The sequence below is a fragment of the Pelodiscus sinensis genome, chromosome 8, assembly GCF_052426305.1.
Source record: "Pelodiscus sinensis isolate ZL-2025 chromosome 8, ASM5242630v1, whole genome shotgun sequence".
Taxonomy (NCBI): Eukaryota; Metazoa; Chordata; order Testudines; family Trionychidae; genus Pelodiscus; species Pelodiscus sinensis.
Window position 1 is genome coordinate 19505956 of NC_143059.1, and position 8556 is coordinate 19514511.

The 8556-nt window shown below is 46.3% G+C and overlaps 1 pseudogene; it reads right to left on the reverse strand.

Moving 5' to 3' along the window:
- Nucleotides 1–3189, reverse strand: part of LOC149523983 (uncharacterized) — a 30011-nt pseudogene extending 26822 nt beyond the window's left edge.
- Between the last annotated feature and the right edge of the window lie 5367 nt (nt 3190–8556).

Here is an 8556-nt window from a genome sequence, read left to right on the forward strand (position 1 = left end):
CTACACGCCGCCAGGGGGGTTGCTACCGGGAGTGGGGCACGGGGCACTGCCAGGGCACGAACGCTCCCAGCCACCCAGGCGCCCCACTGATTGGTGCTTTGCTGTGTCTCTCTCCGCAGGTGGTCAAGGCCATCAACCGGGTGCTGCTCTGCAGGGTGGTCCGCCTCGCCGACCCGGACGCCGTCATCCGGGGATTCGGTGCCCTCGGCTTCCCCAAATGCGGGGGGGCCATCGATGGGACGCACATCTCCATCCGTGCCCCGGAACACCAGGCGTCCCGTTACGTGAACCGCAAGGGGGACTTCTCCGTGATCCTGCAGGCCGTATGTGACCACCGGGGCCAGTTCACGGACATTAATGTGGGCTGGTCCGGCAAAGCACACGATGCCCGGGAAGTGGGGGCAGGCCTCCAGGTCGGCCCCTGGCTGGCAGGCCCGGGAGTAGGACTGCCACAAGTCCTTAATTTTGCACCGGACCTGCTCCCGGCTGCACTGGTGGCCCCTGGCGGCCAGGCTGGCAGCCATGCGGCCGTAGACGGCCGCGTTCCTGTGGCTAGTGCGGAGATCGTGGACATTGGAGGCTTCCCCCCAAACCTCGATGAGGTCCATGATCTCCGCACTTGACCAAGCGGGCGTCCGCCTCTTGCGGCCCCGGGCAGGGTCCTGGGAGCCGCCAGGCTGGTCCTGGGGAGCAGTGGAGGGCTGGGTGTCATCGGGTGGCTGGCTCATGGTGTGGCAGGTGCAGGGTCTGCTGGCACGGGTGCTTGCAGCCTTGCAACTGGCACAAACTGTGTAGCCAGCCCGTGGCCCTTTAAGGGCTCCGGGGCCGGGAGGGGGGCAATAGAGTTTCCCTAGTGTTGGCCAGAGTGTCCACCAGGGAAACCTGGGAAGCCTTAGCCTCCCACTAGTTCGAATTAAGGGTCTATACAGCCCTTAATTCGAACTAGCTAGTTCGAACTAGGCTTAATCCTCGTAAAATGAGGTTTACCTAGTTCGAACTAAGCGCTCCGCTAGTTCGAATTAAGTTCGAACTAACGGAGCGCTAGTGTAGCGCCTAGGAAAGTTAGTTCGAACTAACATCCGTTAGTTTGAACTAACTTTGTAGTGTAGACATACCCTTAGAGTGCCATGGCTCCATAGCTAATGCAGAAAGCAGCCTTCAATCACCTCCTCTTCATCTAGTATTGCAGGGGTGGTGGTGGGAGGTGGGGGGGGGAGAGAGGGCTGAGGGAAAGAAGAGGTGGCCCCCAAAGCAAGTACCTTGTCCACTGCCCCACTATAGGAGCCCCCCCCTTCCTCTCTACATTCTGGATGATTAATTGCTCCTCCTCCTCAGCCTGCCCCACTCAGCCCCTGCCATCCCAGACCCAAGTACAGCTCCACCTCCTGCCCAGCCCGCTGCTGTCACAACCTGTACATGCAGCTGGGTGTAAGAAGGCCTCCACAGCCAAACTGCCAGAGGCTCTTCCTCCAGGCAGTCCCCTCAGCCCTGAGCCTCCCTCCCACCTTTCTGGTTGACATTCCCTCCTCCCACCAATGAGAGTAACAGGGAAGCATTTATTTTGTTAGCAAACTGTTTATTTTCTCTGAAAAAAGGAGTTATTTATTTTATTTTGTCCAAAAAGCAACAGTAGAATAAACAGTTGAAATGTTTTCACCCACACCTGTCTCTGTTCTCAGTGTGTGAGGAAGGAGTAGAATGTGTGACTGTGGAGCTGAGAGGCATTTTGGGAAGGAAGGCACCAGGAGCATGGGGCAATCCCACATTTGGAAGACCCTGGGGAAACTCATCGGCCTTCATGGGAGAATTGCTCCCTCAGGGCTTCTTGGATTTGCAATCCCAAATGATGGGCTTGCCGGATGGCAGCTGTCCGGGACTGCTGAAAGTGCCTCCCCTCCACATCAGCCCATGTCCCCCATGAAGTGAGGAAGGCCTCCCCTTTCCTCTCCACCAGGTTGTGCAGCACACAGCATGCTGCAACCACATCAGGAATCTTGTGTTCCCCCATGTCCAGCTGAGTGAGCAGGCATCTAAATCTGCCCTTCAGCTAGCCAAAGGCACACTCCACCTGGTAGTGAGCCCGATTCAGGCGGGAGTTAAAGAGTTCAAGCTCACATCCAGGTGTCCCGTGAATGGCTTCATGAGCCAGGGCATAAGGGGGTAGGCCACGTTGGCCCCGATGCATATAGGCATCTGCACAACCCCCACTGCCAAGTTTCTGTGCCGGAAAAAGGACCCAGCATGCAGCCTGAAGTACAAGTACGAGTTCCGGAATATGCGGGCGTTGTGTGCCTGGCCTGACCGCCCGACATAAATGTCTGTGAATTGTCCCTGGTGGTTGACCAAGGCCTGCAGCACCATCGAAAAGTAGCCCTTTAGGTTAATGTACTGTGCTGCTTGATGGGGCAGTGCACAGATGGGGATGTGCGTCCCGTCGAGTGCTCCACTGCAGTTGGGAAATCCTAGTGCTGCAAATCTGGCCACGATGGCATCCAGGTTTCCTAGGCGGATGGTCTTGTGAAGCAGCTCTGAGTTGATGGCCGTCACCACCTGCAGAAAGGGACAAATAGAAACACACAGAACAGGACATTAGAGGGCTTGGATCAGCTGATGAGAGGTATTCCTCCCCCAGACCTCAAGAACCCCCCCTTTGGCAACCTTCTGTGTCCCCCGCACCACTACAGGATGAGGCCAGACAGGCTTCCACCACTCCCATCCCATCCCCCATTCCCTGTGCCTGGTCCTGACCGTCCCCCTTATCCTCCCGCCCCCCTGGACTGTCCCCCGAGGGTGACATACCTCCATCAAGAAGGCCCCGACGGTAGACCTCCCCACACCAAACTGATGTCTCACGAAGCAGTAGCTATCGGGAGTGGACAGCTTCCACAGGGCAATGGCTATGCACTTCGGCAGGGGGGTGGTGGCCTGCAAGCGGGTGTCCTGGGATTGCAGGAAAGGGGCGAGCCAGGCACAGAGCTCCTGGAAAGTGGCCTTCCACATCCAGAAGTTTTGGAGCCACTGGTCGTCATCCCACTGCTGCAAAACTAGCCAGTCCCACCATTCAGAACTGATATCCAGCCTCCAAACTGGCCTCCCCATAAATAAGTTCGGGGACAAGGGCAGCACAGCTGCTCCCTGAGCGTGGGGCTCAAAGCTGGGCTCAGAATCCAGCTCTGCTGCAAACATCATGATGCTCTCCTGAGCATGCAACAGAACTTGCAGCAACACGGTGTGGGGCCATCGCCTGACCTGGGGCAACTCAGGCTCCAAGGCCAAAAAAGTCCATAAAGCCAAAAAACAAAACAAAAAAACCCCCAAAACAAACACACAAGCCAAAAAACAAATCTGAAAATAAACTGCTGTGGTGTCCAAGAAAGCAAGGCAACCAGAGCGAAAGCTGCAGCAGCTTTGCTTTCCCTCGAGGAGGTAGGCAAGCCAGAAGCAGGAGCAGAGGAACGGCTATCCAGGAGAATCCCTTTAAGCACGCGTCTCTGCAGAGAGCATGCAGCAGTGCCTGGGCTTTAAGGCTGCCCCTGTGACCTTCCAGAAACACTTCTGGGTGCCTTCTTTTGTTGACAGAGCATCCAGCAGTCTAGATGCTCTTTGTTGACAAAGCTTCTGTCAACAGTTTCTGTCCACAGAAGCTTTGTCGACAAAAACCTGTAGTCTAGAGGTACCCTCACTGAAAGAGTGAGTGCTTGGTGAACAGAATTGGGTGAAAAATCAATATTGTTCTGAAGATATAAATGCCAGTCAGAGATCACATTTTGGTACTCTAGGCCAGTGTTTCTCAACCCTTTTTTATAAAGTACCCCCTTTAAAAAAAATTATAAGTACCACCAGTATCTACAGTTTTCAGACACACAATTTTTTTCTACATTGCAACACATTTATTTAAACAACTTAATTGTAGCTGGGCGGGCGATGACATTTTTGGGTGTAAAAAGTATAAAAATAATAAAGCGCGCTGTAAAACTTAAAACAAAAAAATCAGTTTTCTCCAAATTTCAGTTGTGTTGACATACCCCCAGACTTCTCTTGACTGCCCCTAATGTTACTCGTACCACTGGTTGAGAAACTCTGCACTAGGCCATTCTGATTGGAAAATCAGAGGCAATCAGCTAGCTTAAAAGTTCAAACCAGGAAGAAGTACCAGTCTGTGCTTTTCAGCTCTTTCAGGACTGCTGCACTTCAGTTGCCAGCTGACAATGATTTTAGCATCATTGAAATATTACTTGCATTGTATTGTTCTATTTCATTCTTAAGAGAAATGTATAAATATCCAAATCTTGAGGGTACTTATGTCCATATTATAAGCATGTGCTTGCCTTTTCGTCCCTAATAATAGGGAGTACATTTGCTATGATATTCTACTTTGCAATCATCTTTAAATCTGTTTACCTTCAGGCTGGTAAAGATATATAGAATAAAACAGCCTTTCAGCACTGAAAGCTGGACAAAGCTAAATAAAGCCATTCAGAATTCAACTTGCACTCTGAATATCCCCGAGGAATTAAGTTGTCTCTGCTAGTGTCTATTATAATTCCCTTACTGCCCATATGTAACTCTTTTGAATAGTGGTTTATAAAATGGTAGCCACCCTTGAATAGGCTGGCTAAACCTTCTAAGGATGAGAGAGAGGAATTCAGCTCCTCTGATTACTCCCACAAAGCAGAGTGTGTTTTTCTGGTGCTCTCAGAGAGTGAAAGGAAATCAAGGGTTAGCCTGAGGTCTAGTCAGTGAATGAACTGATACATTCTTTCATTCCAGGAGAACAGACAGGCAGACCCAGCTTTTTGCAGCATCTTGCCTCCTGGCAACAAGAACAACCATCCTATAGTTAACAGAGGAGAGACCTTATGGATACCTGTTAGCCTCTTCCTCCTCCCTTCACCCCAGAATGCAGCTAGTATGGGAGAGAGAAGAAAAATGGTTCAGGGGGTAGCCAAGTTAGTCTGTGCACTTGTCATTTCCCCCACTGACAGAATTGTTTGTCTTTACTAGTTTTTATGCCCAGTGGTCTTGATAAGGAATTTACAGTTAAGGAGAAAATGTCAAGAGTACTGAACAAAGCACTTGATTTCATGCTTTACAGTGATATTTTATCCATGGTAATTTACAGCTGTTCTTCATGTCAGGTAACGATCTTATGTTAAAGGTGAGGCTCTCTCTGCAGCTTTGGTTAGGTATATGCAAAATACTCTGCTATAATAAACATAAATTTATAAATATAAAAGTTTGTAACTGCAGTAAATCAAAGATCAAACAAAAACTGCCATTCATAACTCTATTCTCTCTATATTATATTTTAATTCAATGTCTATCTCCAAAGAGAAAAAAAGTCTGTGGATCATCTATATACATTTTTCTCTGTCAACAGAACAAAGGAGAATCTAGGACACAGCCACTTCTCCAAAAGCATTTCATTTCACTAATTGACATGTACGTAAAAGAAAAACTTTATGAAAGGTGTTTCAAACTAAAGGAATAAAATTGTGCTATGCCACACTAGCCCAACATGTGTGTTGCAGAAATTCATGACTTACTGCTATTTCCAGCTTCAGTAGTTATATAACGTGTAAGACAAAGTCCTTGTTGTGGAAGAACTCACAATTTGCATCCAGTCTACAGACAGAAATTTCACCAATTTAATTAGTTAGTTTCCAAATAGAACTAGCTAATTGGAAGCTAACTCATTGGCTAGATACACTGAAACCAGTTTCAGAATGGCTAACATCAGCTGAGCCTCATTTAGTAACAGATTGAATTAAGCTAAATCAATATAATGCTCTTGCTGAGCATTTTCTGAAAATCAGGTCCCTACAAGGGGTCTCAAATTGTATTCCAAAATGTAGGCACCCAGACTCATGGGCACTTCATGGTCTAGTATAGACAAGGCCTTAGGGGTTTGTCTCCTGTGCCTGCAGTTACTCCCTCTCTCTGACAGGAGGTAGCTAGCTGGACAGAAATAAAATTTCTCAATAGTTTAAATGACTGCTTCTTGGAGCAGATGGTACAGGAACCCAAAAGAGAAGAGGCAATTCTCGATTTAGTCCTGAGTGGAGAGCATGATCAGATCCGGGAGGTAACTATTACAGGACTGCTTGGGAATAGTGACCATAATATAATAACATTTAACATTCCTGTGGTGGGAAGAACACCTCTGCAGTCCAGCAGTCTGTCATTTAATTTCAAAAAGGGAAATTACACAAAAATGAGGAGGTTAGTTAAACAGAAATTAAAAGGCACAACGACAAGAGCCAAATCCCTACAAGTTGCATGGAAACTTTTTAAAGACACCATAATAGAGGCCCAACTTAAAGTTATACCCCAAATTTAAAAACATAGTAAGAGACCTAAAAAAGAGTCACCATGGCTTAACTACCATGTAAAAGAAGCAGTGAGGGACAAAAAGGTATCTTTCAAGAAATGGAAGTCCAATCCCAGTGAGATAAATAGAACAGAAAATAAACACTGTCAAATTAAGTGTAAAACTGTAATAAGAAAAGCAAAAAAAGATTTTGAGGAACAGCTAGCCAAAAACTCAAAAAACAATAGCAAAATGTTTTTTAAGTACATTAGAAGCAGGAAGCCTGCTAAAAAACCAGTGACTCCCCTAGACAATCGAGATACAAAAGGAGCAATCAAGGACGATTGGGAGGATGTTGGGGAGATTCCCAAACCTGCACCGTCCTTTGTGGAAGATGAATCTGAGGAACTGTCCTGGATTGAAGTGTCATTAGAGGAGGTTTTGGAACAAATAGAAAAACTTAACATGAACAAATCACCGGGACCGGATGGCATGCACTAAAGGGTTCTAAAAGAACTCAAATGGAAAATTGCAAAACTGTTAACTGTTGTTATCTATCCCGAAAATAGGTTTGTAATCTATCCCGTAAATAGGCTTCCGTACTGACTGGAAGTTAGCTAACACGACACTAATATTTGAAAAGGGCTCTAGATGTGATCCCGGCAATTACAGACTGGTAAGTCTAACGTCGGTACCGGACAAATTAGTAGAAACAATAGTTAAGAATAAAATTGTTAGGCACGTAGAAGAACATAATATTTGGGGCAAAAGTCCACATGGTTTCTGTAAAGGGAAATCATGTCTTATTAATCTATTAGAGTTCTTTGAAGGGTTTAACAAACACGTGGACAAGGGGGATCCAGTAGATATAGTATACTTAGATTTTCAGAAAGCCTTTGACAAAGTCCCTCACCAAAGGCTCTTGTGTAAATTACATTGTCATGGAATAAGAGGGAAGGTCCTTTCATGGATTGAGAACTGGTTAAAAGACAGGAAACAAAGGGTAGGAATAAATGGTAAATTTTCAGAATGGAGAGGGGTAACTAGTGGTGTTCCCCAAGAGTCAGTCCTGGGACCAATCCTATTCAACTTATTCATAAATGATCTAGAGAAAGGGGCAAGCAGTGAGGTAGTAAAGTTTGCGGATGATACTAAACTGTTTAAGATAGTCAAGACAGAAGCAAACTGTAAAGACCTTCAAAAAGATCTCACCAAACTGAGTGATTGGGCAACAAAATGGCAAATGAAGTTTAATGTGGATAAGTGTAAAGTAATGCATGTTGGAAAAAATAACCCCAACTATACATATAATATGATAGGTGCTAATTTGGCTACGACAAATCAGGAAAGAGATCTTGGAGTTATCATGGATAATTCTCTGAAATTGTCCACACAGTGTGCTGTGGCGGTCAAAAAGGCAAATAGAATGTTAGGAATTATTAAGAAAAGGATAGAAAATAAGACCCAGAATATCTTACTGCCCCTGTATAAAACTATGGTACACCCACATCTTGAGTACTGTGTACAGATGTGGTCTCCTCACCTCAAAAAAGATATTTTGGCTTTGAAAAGGGTTCAGAAAAGGGCAACTAAAATGATTAGGGGGTTGGAACAGGTCCCATATGAGGAGAGGCTAAAGAGACTGGGACTTTTCAGTTTAGAAAAGAGGAGACTGAGAGGTGATATGATAGAGGTCTATAAAATTATGAGTGGTATGGAGAGGGTGAATAGAGAAAAGTTATTCATTAGTTCCCATAATATAAGGACTAGAGGACACCAAATAAAATGAATGGGTAGCAGGTTTAAAACTAATAAGCGAAAGTTCTCCTTCACATAGCTCATAGTCAACCTGTGGAACTCCTTGCCAGAGGAGGCTGTGAAGGCTAGAACTATAACAAAGTTTAAAGAGAAGCTAGATAAATTCATGGAGGTTAGGTCCATAAAAGGCTTTTAGCCAGGGGGTAGGAATGGTGTCCCTGGCCTCTGTTTGTCAGAGGCTGGAGACGGATGGCATGAGACAAATCACTTGATCACTGTCTTCGGTCCACCCCCTCTGGGTCACCTGGTATTGGCCACTATTGGCAGACAGGCTACTGGGCTAGATGGACCTTTGGTCTGACCCAGTACGGCCATTCTTATGTTCTTATGACAGAATTCTTCTGTTGACCTAGCATTGACTATTTCACTCCTTGGGGTAGGAATGTGTGTAGAGTGTCAGTTTCAGTGTAAACCAGCCCTTGCATCAT